Source organism: Arachis ipaensis, chromosome B9 (assembly GCF_059453495.1).
Source record: "Arachis ipaensis isolate K30076 ecotype BB chromosome B9, ASM5945349v1, whole genome shotgun sequence".
NCBI classification, from domain to species: domain Eukaryota; kingdom Viridiplantae; phylum Streptophyta; class Magnoliopsida; order Fabales; family Fabaceae; genus Arachis; species Arachis ipaensis.
In genome coordinates, this window is record NC_142444.1 from 66,141,039 (window position 1) to 66,157,487 (window position 16,449).

Below are 16,449 nucleotides of genomic sequence, written 5' to 3' on the forward strand. Positions count from 1 at the left end.
GCCACCTTTCTGCCACTCTCATTCTACGGCCTTCCAGGTTCCGCAGAACGTCACCCTTTTATCTATCCGTAGTTAGTTCATATTTTTCTGTTTATGTTCACGTCTAGGCTAGTTAGATATGCATGCTGTAGTGGATTTTAGGTTGTTAGGTAGCCTAGGATGTGGTTAGTGAATTTAGGTCTGTTTAATTACGCCGTTCATGTTTATTGCTTTATGTTTTCGCAACCCTGCTGCTGCTATGATGTTCGTTCATATGCTGTAATTTCTTATTTCATGCTGCTCTTTACTCTGACTTTTCATGATCATACTCTTTATATGTAATTGCAGCTTTATTTTCGATTCATATGAACTATTCTGTGCTGTTTATTTTCTGGGACAGTCCAATTTTAGCCGGAATACTGCCCAAATTTCTGTAAAATATTTCCCTTCATGTCTTGGTTTTGGCTTTTTCAACTGTGCTTTCCTTATATTTCACCAAACCAATTCATGAATGCTTAGGCACGCATTCTTATTTTTTTGATCTCCTGGTTCTAAATTGCAATTTTGATGTTTGATTCTATTTTTTGTTATTTCTATATCTATCTAAATCATCATCCACTTGTTTTCCTTGTTTGGTTTTGAGTTACTTATCGCTTCTAATTGTGAATGCTTGTTACTTAAAAAACTTATCCTTATGCCACTTACCTTAAGCCATTTTTCACTAACTCACTAATTCTAATTTTCTGACACTCTTTTTCAATTCTAACCAAACTCACCTTTTAAAATCTCTTTTCTGGTTTTTCACTTTCTTTTAACTTTCTAACCATGGCATACTAATAATTTTTCCTACTTAACATGCCTTCTATCACATTTTGGATTGTGAATTCTTCCTTTCAAACTTTTCACTCCTATACAATCCTTAATGCACATTCACTTAACTCATTTCCCTCATTCTAATTCTCCTTTGCCACTTCGTGTTTCTTTTGACTATTTGCCTATTTGTTTTCCTATTTTTATTATATCCTAGTTTTCTATTTTTCAGGATGTCAGACTCTCAGAGAAAGGGAAAAGGAAAGGCTACCACTGGCAAACGTAAACGAGGAGATTCATCTATGTCTATCATAGATCTAATGCACAATGCCTCCTGGTGGGAGAAACACTTTACCCTGCAGGAGAAGGCTAACCAACTGCTTCCTGCCACTGATCCAATAAAATTTGCAAACCGATACTGTGAGTTGAAGTATCTGGTGTTTGCAACCTCCAGGAACCTATATCTGGAGAGGACTCTCAAGATCCCAGGAGAACTCCAGCAGTACACCACTGATCAAATCAAGCAAAGAGGCTGGTTCTTTCTGGAGAGAAATCTGACAAAGGTCAATGCATCTTGGGTAAGGGAATTTTAATGCAATTACTACATCACTACCCTAGATGCAGTGAACCTCAGAGGAAAGTAGATTCTGGTCACTGAAGAGGCCATAGAGGACATTCTGAAGCTTCTGCCTAAATCTGATCAGCCAGATGGTTATCAGAAAGCTGAGGAGGATATGCGCTATATGCGATTTGACTGGGATACAGTCAAGGCGAGGATCGCCCTTGACCTGACAGTTCCTTGGATCATGGGTCAGAACATTACCTTGCCCAAGGGAATCAAGCGGGCATACTTGAATGATGAGGCTCGGCTTTAGCATCAGATACTTAGCAACTTCATTATGCCGAGTACTCACGAGACTGAGATACCAGCCGCTATGTTCACCCTCCTTTGGTATGTGATGGAGGGTAAGGACCTGTACCTGCCACGCTTTATCCGGCACTATATGGCCAGGGTCCACGTCCGAGGCACTCTTCCCTTTTCCTATCTGGTTACACAGCTGGGCCGTTGAGCTAACGTGCCATGGGAGGATGCTGATGAGAGGCCACCTGCTACAGAATGCAAGAAGATTATCCCGCACAGCAGGAACTTTCTGGCCTTGGGCTACAGACCTCCATTCCTAACTGCCACTGCTGAGACAGCCACACTTTTTGCCGGCCCCTCTTCCTCCACAGCCACACCTGCCACCACCACTGCACCTCCACCTGCCCCAGAGCCCATCTATCATCTAGTGCATCGCTTGTTTCGACGACTTGACCAGATGGAGCGTCGCAACAAGCGACGCTATGAGCACCTAAAGCTGATGATACGATCCGGCGACATCCCCTCCGAGCTTGACACACCATCCGAGGCATCTGAGAAGGAGGTAGATGCGCCCGAGGCTGAGACCCATCCCCAGGGAGAGACAGAGCAGGCAGGCACAGAGCAGGCTGCACCACAGGCAGGTCCCCAGCAGATCCAGGCTGCAGATCCTGAGATCCCTATCCAGACAGCACCTCCTCTACAGCAACCAGATCATCAGCACACCACCACAGAGACCCCAGCTACCATCCCTTCCAGTGATTACACCCCTTCACACCCTGCTTGAGTGAGCATCAGGGACGATGCTTCATTTTAAGTGTGGGGAGGTCGCCATCTCTGGCGTATTATTTTGGTGAACCACTACAGACTCTTTTTCTTTTATTTTGGATATTTTTCTGTATTTTTCTCTTTATTTTTATTTTTATTTTCTGAGTACTTATACACTGCTACTTTTATGTATTTTCATTCTATTTATGCATTTTGCACTTTAGTTCATATTTTAGTTATTTAGTTTAGCTTGCAATTCTAACTTATTAGTGGATTAATTAGTATAGTTTACCCTTTTTAGCATAAGATAGCTTATTTTAAATTGGAATATATAAAAAGGAAGTAAGCTAGGAACTTGAACATAACAGAATCAAATCCATAAACCTTGTATATGTAGCATTACATCATGTAGTTAAACTAACAACAGTTCATCAAAGAGAAACATTAAAACCTTAAAGGCCACCCTAAATAATTTTTTTTATGAGAATAATGGGAATTTTTAACTAAACCTGCATAACATATATGAATGATATATGATGTTTGAGTTAGAGAACACACAGCCTGTGAGTCTTGAGCATTAATTGTATGGTTGCATTCAAACCATAATTTCATCCCTGTGTGTTTCGCCTCTTTTTATTCTGATGTTCTTTACTTTGTTTTAATCTATATGTCCAGTTGTAGAATATAGATACATACCAAGAAAGTGATTGAGGCCATTATTTGATTTTAACCCACTTGTCCCAAAAATAGCCTACATTTTACATCACCTTTGTTAGCCCCCTTGAGCCTTTAATCCCCCCCCCCTTTTTTTAATAACCACATTACTAGCCTTAAGCAGAAAAACAAAATAAAAATCTCAAGTTGAATCCTTGGTTAGCTTAAGATAGAAATTGTTTATTGTTTAAGTGTGGGAAAATCTATTGGGAACATAGATGATAAAAAGAAAGGGTAGGAAGTTGAAAGAAATAAAATTAATCAAAATAAAATTTTTGGGAAACATGCTCATGTGAGATTAAAATAATTAAATTACCATGTGCATTAAAAAAAATATTTATTATAATATTTTAATTTTCAGCATTTGAATAAAGGGGATACAAAAGAATTCCCCAAAATACAAAATAAAAACAATACACATGGCATAAAAATAAAGATCAAGACATGAGCATGTAACATCAAAAGTGAAAAGATGGGAAAACAGGTAAAGCAGTTTTGTTTTACTAAGTATGTATGTTAGGTGAGATCTTAGTCTAATTGAGGATTCACTTATTAGCTCACTTAGCCTTATACATATATCCTTACCTTTACCTTGGCCCCATTACAACCTTAATTAAAGACCTCATGATTTTTGGTATGACTATATTCTATAATTGTTGATTGGTTAGATGAAGAACAAAGTTATAGAAAGTAAGAATAAAAAAGAAAAATAGAGTGATTAACCCAATAAACACTGAGTGACTAGAGAGTAAACACAAAATCCAGTGAGGGTTCAATAACTCATCAATATATATCTATGCTTAATTTACTAATTGTTTTGCAAGTTTGTAAAATATTTTTCTTTCCCATCTCATTTGCAAAAGTGCTTTATTATTTAAGGGTTGGCTATGTATATATATGATTCCTTGAGAATGTGAATTAATTTAACTACATGTAAGCTTTATATATGAGTGAATAAATTAGAATTGCATGACTCATTTAGGAAGTTGCATTTAGAATAGGTTGCATTGCATAACATTCCACCACTTTAATCTTACCTTACTCTTTACCTTGGATTTAGCATGAGGACATGCTATTGTTTAAGTGTGGGGAGGTTGATAAACCCATATTTTATGACATATTTTGTGCTTAGTTTGAGTGATTTATTCAACCCTTTATCCACTTATTCATATTAATTGCATGGTTTTACTCTCCCTTCCTTATTATGTGATGTATGTGAAAAACATGTTTCCTATCCTTTAAAATTAATTATTTTTAATTAATTACCTTTATTTCCATTCGATGCCGTGATTAGTGTGTTGAGTAGTTTCAAATCTTCTAAGGCAGGAATGACTTAAAGGATGGAAAGGAAACATACAAAAATGGAAGGAAGGCACAAAACAGAGTCCTTGAAGAAACTGGCATCCACGCGGTCACATGGATGACGCGATCGCATGCCAAGCGCGAAGAAGCAATGACGCGGCCGCATGACTGGCGCGACCGTGTGCCTTAAGCAAAACACATATGATGTGGCCGCATGACTGACGCGACCGCGTGACAAGAAAAGCTCTGAATGACCCGACCGCGTGACCCAGGCGGACGCGTGACAGAGGCCAAGCACCAGAAATTGCAGAAAATGCTCATAGCGAATTCTGAAGCCCTTTTTGGCCCAAATCCAAGTCCAGAAGGCATAGACCAGAGGTTATGAAGTGAGGGAATGCATCCATTCAAAGGGAGCTTGCCAATTTTTACTTTCCATGATTTAGATTTAGTTTTGAGAGAGGCTCTCTCCTCTCTCTTTAGGATTAGGATTTAGATTTAGGATTTTTATTCGCTTTCAGGATTATCTCTTTTGATCAGGTTCAATATTCCTTTTATTTTCTTTTTCAAGTCAATTTATGAATTCTCCTATGTTCCAGATTATTTGAATTAATGCTATTTGAGGTTTTTCAGTTTATTATTGCTCTCTTTTATTTATGTTACTGTTACATCACATCTGAAGGCATTTTTATTCCAGTAGATTTACTTCCCCTTTTGGTTTTGGTTAAGAAATCAGTAACTCAGGAGTTGTCAAACTCAAACACGATTGATAATTGTTATCTTGTTAATTGAATTGAACTTCAATAATCCCAATTTTTTCTTAGGAAATAAATAGGATCCGAAGATCAAACCAATTAATCCCTTGACCTTCCTTTATATTAGTAAAGGCTAACGAAGTGGAATTAAAATTCAATTATTATCATCATTGATAAGGATAGCCAGGATAGGACCTCTAATTTCTCATACCTTGCCAAAAGTTTATTTATAGTCATTTATTTATTTCACTTGCTATTTAAATTACTTGTTCTTCATTTAGTTTAATTGCTAATTAAACTATTCGTTCTTCATTCTTGAAACCCCCATTTTCAATCTCCATAGCCAATAATAAGAACATACTTCCCTGCATTTCCTTGAGAAGACGACCCAAGGTTTAAATACTCGGTTATCAATTTTAAAAGGGGTTCGTTACTTGTGACAACCAAAACGTTTGTACGAAGGGATTTTTGTTGGTTTGGAGACTATATCTGCAACACGATTGTTTTTTATAAAATTCTTTACTGGCAAAAATCCTAACATCACTTAGCATTGTATTTTTGCTATCAAATCTGTTGGAAAAGGTAAGATCCACTAAACCCTTGTGATATTATGTTTAAATGAAATCCTAGGTTGATTTTGTGATGATTTATATGTGTATAGCTTGATTATTGTGAGTTTGGAGCTTGTTAGTCCTTGTTGGAGTTACATTGGTGGTTGGAATTTGGTTGAAAGCTCATTTGGTTCATAAAGGGAATCGGCGAAGGTATGGTTTCGGTTTCCTCTATGTAGTATATAATATTCATGGACACTTAGGCTAGTGACCCATAGGATAGGATTGGATTTGAATGGTTGATGAGTTGTTGGATGCTATTGTATGATGATGTATGATGAAATGATGATTTTTGATTTCGATATTTATAATTGATAGTGGTATGATGAGGATGAATGATTTGTGAAGTTGGGGAGTGAATTATGTTGATAAATGTGATATTGATGTTAATTGATTGGAATTTATTAATGAGCTTTGATTATATGTGATATATTAATGTGGAGATTGAGGATGAGGAAAGGTGGAGAAATATGTGGTAAGCTTGGTGCAATATGCCACAGAGTGTTAATTTTGATGATAATTGGTGTTTGGAATGGTTTAGTTTGATTTTGGTTGTGGTTTATAAAGAAATTGAGGAAATTGTGATTTTGGATAAAAGTTGAATTTTGGTGAACTTTGTCTGATTATAACTTTTGCCTTGATTTTCAAAATTGGTTGAAATTTATTTAGAATTAAAGATCTTTGCAAACCCTTTCAATCGATATAAAGTTTGTGAAATTTGGAATTCTGTAGAGGAAGTTATGATCATTCAAAGATGGTGTTGAAAATCTGAAATTCTGCAAAGTTATAGAATTTTATGTTTTCTGGTGTGTGCGCACGTACAGCCTTGTGCGCATGCACACTCTGTGAAAATCGTGACCTGTGCGCACGCACAGACCTGTGCGTCCACACACGCAGAGGCAGGTAGTCTACTTGCAGCGCTGGCACAGCTTGTGCGCACGCACACCAATGTGAAATTGCAACCTATGCGTATGCACAAACCTGTGCGAACGCACACATTGGGGAGGCCAGTCTGTTGGGGGCGCTGTCACAGGTTATGCGAGTGAAAAAACTTTTTGAGTTTTGATACCTGTGCGTATGCACACCCCTGTGTGTATGCACACTTTTAAAAAATTCCTAGGCGTGCGCATGCACACTCCTCTGCGGACGCACACGCCCTGTTTCTCAAATTTTGCTTTGATTTCAACTATTTCACCTTCCCAACGAGGTTGTAAGCTTCTATAACATCTTTTCAAGACTTTTGGGCACATTTTTGGATACTCAAATATAGGAAAAGATTGAAGGGTTTTAAATGCTATTATTTGCGAATTTAGAAAATGGAGGACTAGGCTTCTGGCGTACTGAAGGTGGTTCAATATTATATGATGAATGGTTGATTAATGAGGTGAGGATTAAGGAGCTGTTGAGTTCGGAACTGTAATGTGAATGAACAGTGGTTAAAAAGAGTCAAGGACTCTGAATGAAGTGATGGATCCATCTTGTACTAAAAATGTTTTTAAAAACCACAGCACTACTTTTTCATTGAGATTATGAGACGCTATGCGCCCGGCAGGGGCCGAGGTTGGATCCCGCCTATCGAGGTAGCGGTGGCGGCGTAAGGGCGGTGGTTCGTCACGCTTGTGCTTAGATGTGAGGTCGGTGGCAATAGATCCCGTTCGCATCCCTTCGGATCATCAGAGCGTACAGGCGCAAAACCCTGGATAGTGATCCGAGCACTATATCTTGGGGGTTCCCACACCATGAATCCGAAGGGCAACATCTCCATGGACATGTGTCGGGTTGGTAGTTGAATTGACAATGCGATATCACAGCCAGTAGGGTAGGCATTCATCATGTGCATTTTATATCTGTTTGTATGCTTTGCCGACTTGATATTGTTATCCTATCTGTATAACATGTTTAATTGCTATTTGAATTAATTGCTATATATGCTTCTATCTGTGTTTTACTTGTATTGTATATATTTGTGTTTTCTACTGGGATTGAGGAGATTCGTAAGGCAGTGGCGATGGGATCGCATGGAGGATCGGTTGGGGAAGGCTGTGGGATAGTAGAGTTTGATTAGATTAGAAATCCCCTAAGATAGATTACCCTTTTATGCTACTATGGTTTTAAGTTTTGTTAAGGTTTTACCTATTATGCTTAATTGGTTTAGAATGCTTTAAGCTTGAATTTTTGTAATGGATATGGAGTCTAGGATTGCCTTTGGCGTCCCGGGGTCTTATATCCTATATCACTGGGTACTGTTACCTTACTGAGAACCTCTGGTTCTCATACCATATTTCTGTTGTTGTTTTCAGATGCAGGTCATAACCCACCATGGTGAGTTGTCTGGTTGGTGACAGAAGCGGAGGATCTGGGTACTCCTTTTGGGTCTTTTGATTTATTTTGAATTATGTCTCTCACTTTTGTATTTTGTACCGCCTAGAGGCTTGTATCTGAGAGAACAAAACTTGTATAAGCTGTTTTTACTATCTGGGTTCATGTATTGTCTGTATATGGCTAGTCGGCTTAAACTCTGCGAGCCGTAGATAGCGTCTTATGATATTATACTATTATACTGTGATATTTTGTTATGCCGTACCTATTCCTTGTGCCTTAGTAGCTTCGCTAGTACGTTTTGCGCTTTTCAAATCCTGTCTTTTAGCTATATCCTTCATCGGGCTTCTAGATATTATTAATTCCTTCTATATATGATATGTATAAGCTTAGAACTGTCGTAACCTTTGATTAACCTTTGCTTTACGATGCGAGGTAAGGCTTAGGTTAATTAAGATGTTACACAATAGCTAGAAATAAACTATGCATAAGCTAAGATATATATACTAAAGGAAAAAATGCAATACAACAATCAAAAGCACTCTAAAATATCTACAAGAAACATAATAAAAAGAAACAAAAAATGAAGTGCAAAATGTTTGGAAAAGAGAATTTACACCCCAAAATGACGAATCCTCCTCCACACTTAAGCGTTGCACGGTCCTCCATGCACAAACACAATCTCGGGAGAATGTCTCTCAAGAGCTCCACCTTCAGTTAGCGGATGCGGGGACTTGGGTTGTGTGGAAATCACCAAGTACAAAGCATTCTTGGCAACTCCATCCTTGGTGTCCTTCTCCTCTCCCGGCTCTTGCCTTTATGTCTCATCCTCGAAAAGAATGCATAAAGTATAATTAGAACTCATAGGCAAGTAGCACAAAAAGGTAAAGGAGAAAGCAATTAAGCATCTAATTGAGGAAGTTGCATAGTGGTGTTGTATGATAATAAAAATTGAGCTGTGTGTGTATTCCAATTATGCTCGCAGTTAGAATACACACAACGGTCAGTTGAAATGACATCACACACAATGAAAAAAATAAGCATGAGTTCCTCAACTAAATGGCCTAAGATGCAAGCAATGAATGAGCATCAATTAAACACAAAAAAACTTAGACAACTACAAGAAGGTTGAATTGAATGTAGGAATTATCGGATATTGAAATTGTGCAAGTGAAAGCGCAAAATTAATGAAATAGCACGATAATCAATAACCAATTTAATGATGAAAAGAAAATTACTTATTCATTCTTAAGAATACTCAAATAATCACATGGTTAAGGTGTTTGTTACAAAAGGTGACCAACTTGATAGAATCAAGTTAAGTCAACTCAAACAAATGCAAAGCATTAACAAGGAGAAAATACCTTGTGATGTGATTATATTGACTTAAAACCATGATGAACAAGCAATTCTATTCAATTCACTAAATTCAATATGTACTTGCTAAAAAAGTTGCACCAAATAAGAAACAAAAAGTCAATCTTGCATATCAATTTGGTGTTAGCAACTCAAGGTAATGAACAAGTACATTCTTGAAATTCCAATCCCAAAATAACATCATAATCATTCAAAGGTGCACAATTCTTAATTAGAATACCAAACAAGGATGTAGTCTAACACATATGGTTATGACAACATATGAATTAACCAAAAATTTCATTCAGGCATTATGTCAAACACATGGAGGGACAGCGCACAAATTCAACAATTTCAAGCCAAAAAAAAATTCAAGCATCAACAACCCATAAGTAAAGAATTGGAACACTTGCAATTCAACAAACAAATAATTAAACAAAACTGAAGCTAGATTATCAAAACTAAATAAAGAAGATGAAAATTAAGCAAGTAAATAAACAAAGCAAAGAAGAGTAAAACAAGAAAATTAAAAAGATGAAGAATAAAAAAGAAAGGGATAGGCAACAGTGGCACTTGTGTTGGCCACTGCGAGGCTCATGGCGACAGAGCTTCGCCGGAGAAGAGAAAAAAGAGAGTAGAAAAAGAAAGAAGGAGAAAGAAATAAAAGAGAAAGAAAAAAGACATGAAGAAGGAAAGAGAAGGAATAGGGAGAGAGAGAAATGTGGTGGCGATGGTGGTGGCTCCAGCGGTGGTCGGACGGTGACGTGGTGGTCTCCAGAATAAAGGGTTGGGTGGTGTAGAAGGGTGGAAGAAGAAAGAAGCAACAACAACAAGGAGAAGAGAGAGGAAGACTGCTGGCTGAACAGGGCATCCTTTCTCATTAACGCCCAGAGTGCGACCCGTGCGTACGCACAGAAAAGTGTGCGTACACACACAAGCAGAAATTTGGGGCGTTCATACGCACAAGACGTGCGAGCGCTGCTAGCAGAGAGGGTCAAAAGACGTGTGCGTGCACACAGAGCTGTGCGCATGCACAAAACACTTCTTTTTTTTAAGACAAAATGACCATGTGTGCGTACGCACACAAGCGTGTGCAGACGCACAGAATGAAAATATGGTGGGGTGCGCGTGCATATAGAGTGCGAGCGCTGCGAACAGAGCTTGCTACAATGGGTGTGCGTACACACACTGCTGTGTGCGCGCACAGATGGGGGAAAACAGGGGAAGTGTGCATATGCACAAGGCTATGCACACGCATAGAACTTTGTTTCTGCAACAATTTTAAAGCCTCTAAGGCGCCAACCATGATATCAATTAAGGGTTTTCAATCCCGAAACACATCATTCTTCAAAAACACATGATCAAACATAAAATGTAACTAATTTAAACCTATAATACAGTCAAACTAAGCTAATCAAAGAGGCAAAATTCAATAAACAAAAATTAAAAGAAAGAATGGTTGAAAGGATATTACCATGGTGGGGTGTCTCCCACCTAACACTTTAGTTTTAAGTCCTCAAGTTGGACTTTTGGGTGAAGCTTGTCTCATGGTGGTTTATGCTTCCACTCATCCTTGAGTTGCCAACCATGCTTGCTCTTCAAAAGTCTTCCGGGATCCCAAACGAAGTACATTAAGCTCTCCAGCAACCTGAAGCAAGAAATTGGGATCCAAAATCGTTGGTCATAAAGAGGTATGCCCGGATCCCACACTTTGCTTTCTCTATCATCCTCTTGTTGACCTTCACTTGTGCCTTTAGATGAACAACGTCCCCAAGCACCTTTTAAGCGCCTACTTGAATGTTGGACTCCTCCAAATTTGACCTTGCACCACTTGTTCCTTGAACTCCATTGCCAACTAACATCCAATCCTTCACCATTTAACACTCCAAGAAGCACCTTGAGTTGATAATCCATTTCTAAGAGAGCAAATTGGTATGGGCCTATGAAGCTCATAGAGGAAATTGTTACCCACTCAATTTGTCCTTGGGGTGGAGTTATCCTATTAAGCTCTTGCACAATTGCTTCCACTTCTTGGTTGATCACCCCTTCCTCACCACCCTTTTCAAGCTCTTCCTTATCTTTCTCAAAATCAAGAGAAAAGGGATCTTCTAGATCATTGAGGGGGTTGACCAAGGTGGACAAAAAATCATTGATGATGCAATCCACTTCTTGATAAAACTCCCTCAATTCTCCATTCACCTCTTTCGTTTCACAAGTTCTACCTTCCTCCTCTTGTTGCAATTCTTGTCCTAACTCTTCTACCTTCCCTTGAGGCTCCATGTTCTCCTCCTTACGACACTCCATACTTGATCCTCCACCTTTCTCAAGGGTGATGTCTTGAGTTCTTGAGCGTAGTAGAGTCAAGCGGTTCACCGCTTCGGCTATGATAGCCGTAAACTCCCTTCGCTTCCTTCGGAACACTTCTTGCTCTTGGAAGAATGCTTGAAGGTCTTGTTGTTCTTGGGGTAAGGGTTGGAAAATATCACATTTTGGTGGAAGGGAGGGTTCAAAGGTTGGGAGAAAGGTTGTATAGTTGGAAGGTGTATCATGTGGATGAGGGTATTGAGGTGGTGTATAAGGGTGTGGTGGTTCATATGGTTGGTAACAAAGTGTATAAACATTTTGATCCCATGGAGGTGTACGGTGTGGTGCTTGAAGGTTTGGGGGTTGAGGGTTGTGTACGGGGTATCTTTCATATCTTTGGGGTTGATATTCACAAAAGGAAAAGTTTGGCTCGTTCTAGTATGAGGGAGGTGTTTGCCATGAGTGTTGCTCATACGCAATTGATTCCTCCCTAAATTGATTCTCCCACTCCATGAAGCAATCCCAATTTGGATTCATCATACCCTACAAAACATTCACAACCAAGCTCCAAGCAACAAGGGTGATAGCTCATAGAGAAAGTAGCAAATAAAAACAAAGGACATCAATAAACAAGAAAAACAAAAACCTAAATATTAACAAAAACAACCAAATAACCAAAAAGTAAACTATTTACACTATCAACATATTCACAACAACCAAAAGTTAGCACTCAATTGCATCCCCGGCAACGGCGCCAAATTTGATAAAGAGGGATTTACCATCGATTTAGAATCAAGAATCAATTCGTTAGTAGCATAGTCCAAACCAACGATGAATTCTCTTAATCAAATGTCAAATTCAAATTCAAATAACCGAGAGTAATAAAACCTCGGGTCATTCTCCCTAGGATGCAATTGAAAGTGTCACGCTTTTGGTCGTGGAGGCAAAAAGGGTTTTGAATTGAAGAACGAAAGATTAAAGGAACTAAGTAATCAAAGAACTAAAGAATGAGCAAAATTGTAATTAATGCAAGCAAAGAAAAGATAAGATCAAAACTTGTGAAAAATGCTATAAATGCATAAAGAGCCTTGACTTGGGAATGAGAGTTTAAGAATCATATCATTGTCATAACCACAACTATGATAATTATGATGATAATTATGACCTTAATCCATAAGTCCTAACCAACTTACCAAACTAGTTAATAAAAAGCTAGCGTCAATAAAAACAAGAGTCAACTAACTACCTAAGAATTACCACTAAATGTCAGATATTATGACTCTAGTACCCTAGAAACTCAAATCCCAAGCTAAGGTGTGAAAATCTACTCAAATTCTAGGCTTGGCATTTTCACAAACACCTTGTGTGTATAAAAGTAAAACATGGAAAATTGCAAAGCAAAATGGAAAAACTATAACCAACCATTCACAAAATCAAATATAAACAAGCAATCAAATATAGAGAGAGCATGAAACATAAAGTTCATTGATCAAAACTTTAAGAAACACAAAATTGCAAATATGAACAAAGTAACTTGAGCCAAAGGAAATTGAAAATAAAGATAATGTAATTAAAGAGGAATTAAAGAGTACTTACAATTAAAGAAGCAAAATCCAAAATCCAAGCTTGCTATAAAATGCTACATGAAAACTACATAAACCCTGGGAGAGAATTCTCTACTCTACACTACTCCTACTACTAATTACTATGCTAAAAATATAAAATGAGGCCTCCTACTCTAATTGGCTTCATGTGTCTTCAATTCCCCCTTCATATAGCACTTCATTTCAGCCTTGAACCTTCAAAAATTGGGCCAAAAGGCCTCAGAAAACGCACATGAAAATTTCCCCTTGTGCGTACGCACGCTGGCTGATGCATCACTATTTCGTGGTAAATTTTGTGCTTAATTAAGTGGATTTTATCCACTATTCTCACACTTATTTATAGAATTCGCATATTTTAAATTTTCCTTCCTAATTCTGTGCTTTGATTGAAAACATGCTTCTTTGGCCTTAAATTTGCTAATTTTAATCCACTCTTATTACCATTCGATGCCGTGATATGTTTGTTAAGTGTTTTTAGGGTTTATATGGCAGGAATGGCTTAGAGGATGGAAAGGAAGCATGCAAAAGTGGAAGGAATACAAGAAATTGAAGGAATTGTTAAGCTGTCAACACTGACCTCTTCATACTAAATCGATCATAACTTGAGCTACAAAGGTCCAAATGAGGCAGTTCCAGTTGCTTTGGAAAGCTAACATCCGGGGCTTCAAAATGATATGCAATTTGCCATAGTTCTCATGCTGTTAGATGATGCACACACGTGATGTACGCGTACGCGTGACCTTGCGAAAGTTCAGCGACGCATACGCGTGACGTGCGCCACGCGTAGAAATTGTAGAAGACACTGAGGGCGATTTTTGGGCTTCTTTTGGCCCAGTTCCAAGCCCAAAAAACACAGATTAGAGGCTACAGAGTTGGGGAATCAATGATTCATTCATAGATACAACAATTCATTCACATAATTTTAGGTTTTAGATGTAGTTTTCTAGAGAGACCTCTCTCTAGGTTTTACGATTCTTAGGTTTAGCTATTTTCAATCTTAGATTTCTACTTTACTTTAATTTAGTTTCTCTTCTACTTTTAATTGTTCTAGCTTTCTAGTTTATTTATTCCCCTTGTTGATCTCTTTATGTTGCTATTTTAGTTTATGAATTCTCATGTTAGATTCAATTTCCCTTTTAATGCAATTTGAGGTATTTCATAATTATTGTTCCTTTCTTCGTTTGTTATCATTGATGCTTGCAATTGTTGGTTTTAGATTTTTCATTCCGTGTTACTTTTCTATGCTTTTATGTTATGCATCCCAAGTGTTTGAGAAAATGCTTGGTTGAATTTTAGTGTAGATTTCTCTCTTTTTGGCTTTGGTTGAGTAATTGGAGACTCGTGAGTTATCAAACTCCTTTGTTGATTGATAATTAAAAGTTGCTAGTTGATTTGAATCCCTCGAAAGCTAGTCTTTCCTTAGGAGTTGACTAGGACTTGAGGAATCAAATTGATTTATCCACTTGACTTTCCTTCATAATTAGAGGTTAACTAAGTAGGAGAAATGGACAATTAATGTCACAATTGAGGAAGATAACGAGGATAGGACTTCTAATTCTCATACCTTGCCAAGAGCTTTCTTAGCTATTAGTCTACTTTCTTGTCATTTACTTTCCTTGTTCCTTATTTCAAAAACCCAAAAAGATACTTTTCCATAACCAATAGTAACATACTTCCCTGCAATTCCTTGAGAGACGACCCGAGGTTTAAATACTTCGGTTATTATTTTTATGGGTTTGTTACTTGTGACAAACAATTTTTTGCATGAAAGGATTTTTTGTTGGTTTAGATACTATACTTGCAATGAGGATTTATTGTGAAATTCTAAACCGTCAAAAACCCGTTCATCATTGGCTTGTGCGCATGCACACCTTGCTGTGTGTGCTTTTCCTTGTTTTCTTCATGTGTTCTCCCTTCTACATGCCTTCTTTCACTTTTGCTTAGCCAATCTTGCCAAAATGACCTGAAATCACTCACAAAACATATCACGGCATTGAATGGCATAAAAGTGGAATTTAATTACTCGATTTAAGCACAAAAATGCATGTTTTCATATTTACGTCCAAATTAGGGATCAAACACAAAAGTATGCTATTTTGGTGCCTAAGTGTGAGTTTATGTGATGAAATTCATCCAAATCTAGCTAAAATATATCGAAAAATATGGAGTCATCAGTCCTCTTCACCCGCTTAGTAGGTAGCTTGACGCTTGTAGATGGTTGCGTCTTAGCCGATGCTCTCTTACGTAGCGTTTGTTTTGAGGTACTGAGACAGAAACTGAGAGACTGAGACTGAGTATCATGTTTGTTAGTTCAGAGACTGGTACTAAAATTTCTGTCTCTATCCCTAAAATTTCAGTATTTTAGTACCTCCAAAAAGTAGGGACACAGGGGACTAAAATTTTTAGAGATGGAGACTGAAACTTTAATAACATTTTATACCTAAAATATCCTCATTTCAATTAATTAATTCCAATTTTACCATTTGTACAAATTAAATTAGAGTTTCATTCTTGTTTCAACTTCTGTCTCCCACTTTGCACCAAACAGAATACTGAGATTTATTTCAATCTCAGTCTCAGTCTTTTCGTCTCTATTTCTCCACCAAACGCTACCTTAGTGCCTTTCCGTGCTGGTGTCTTGTCAAAAGCCTTCTCTTTCCCTCTCTTGGTGTCCATCCTAATGAAGGAAGAAAGAGAAATAATGTCAAATATATATATATATATATATATATATATATATATATATATATATATATATAAACCGGGAGAAAGAAAGTCCAAGTGATAATAAATGCCAAGGGAAACGAGAATGTCTTAAAGACATGGTAGCTACAACATGCATGGAAGACATCAATTAAAATCATGAAGGCATTTCATAACAACTAGATGTAAGAGGGTTAAAAGCATGCAAGTAACAAGCATGAGAAGCATAACTCAAGCATCAATATCAACAATAATTATCACATGTAACAAGATATTAAGCACTTTTATGATGACAATTAATGGCTAATATACTCAATACACATGGATTGCAAAGGTTGTGAAAAAGAAGCATTAAAGTGTAAGAATAA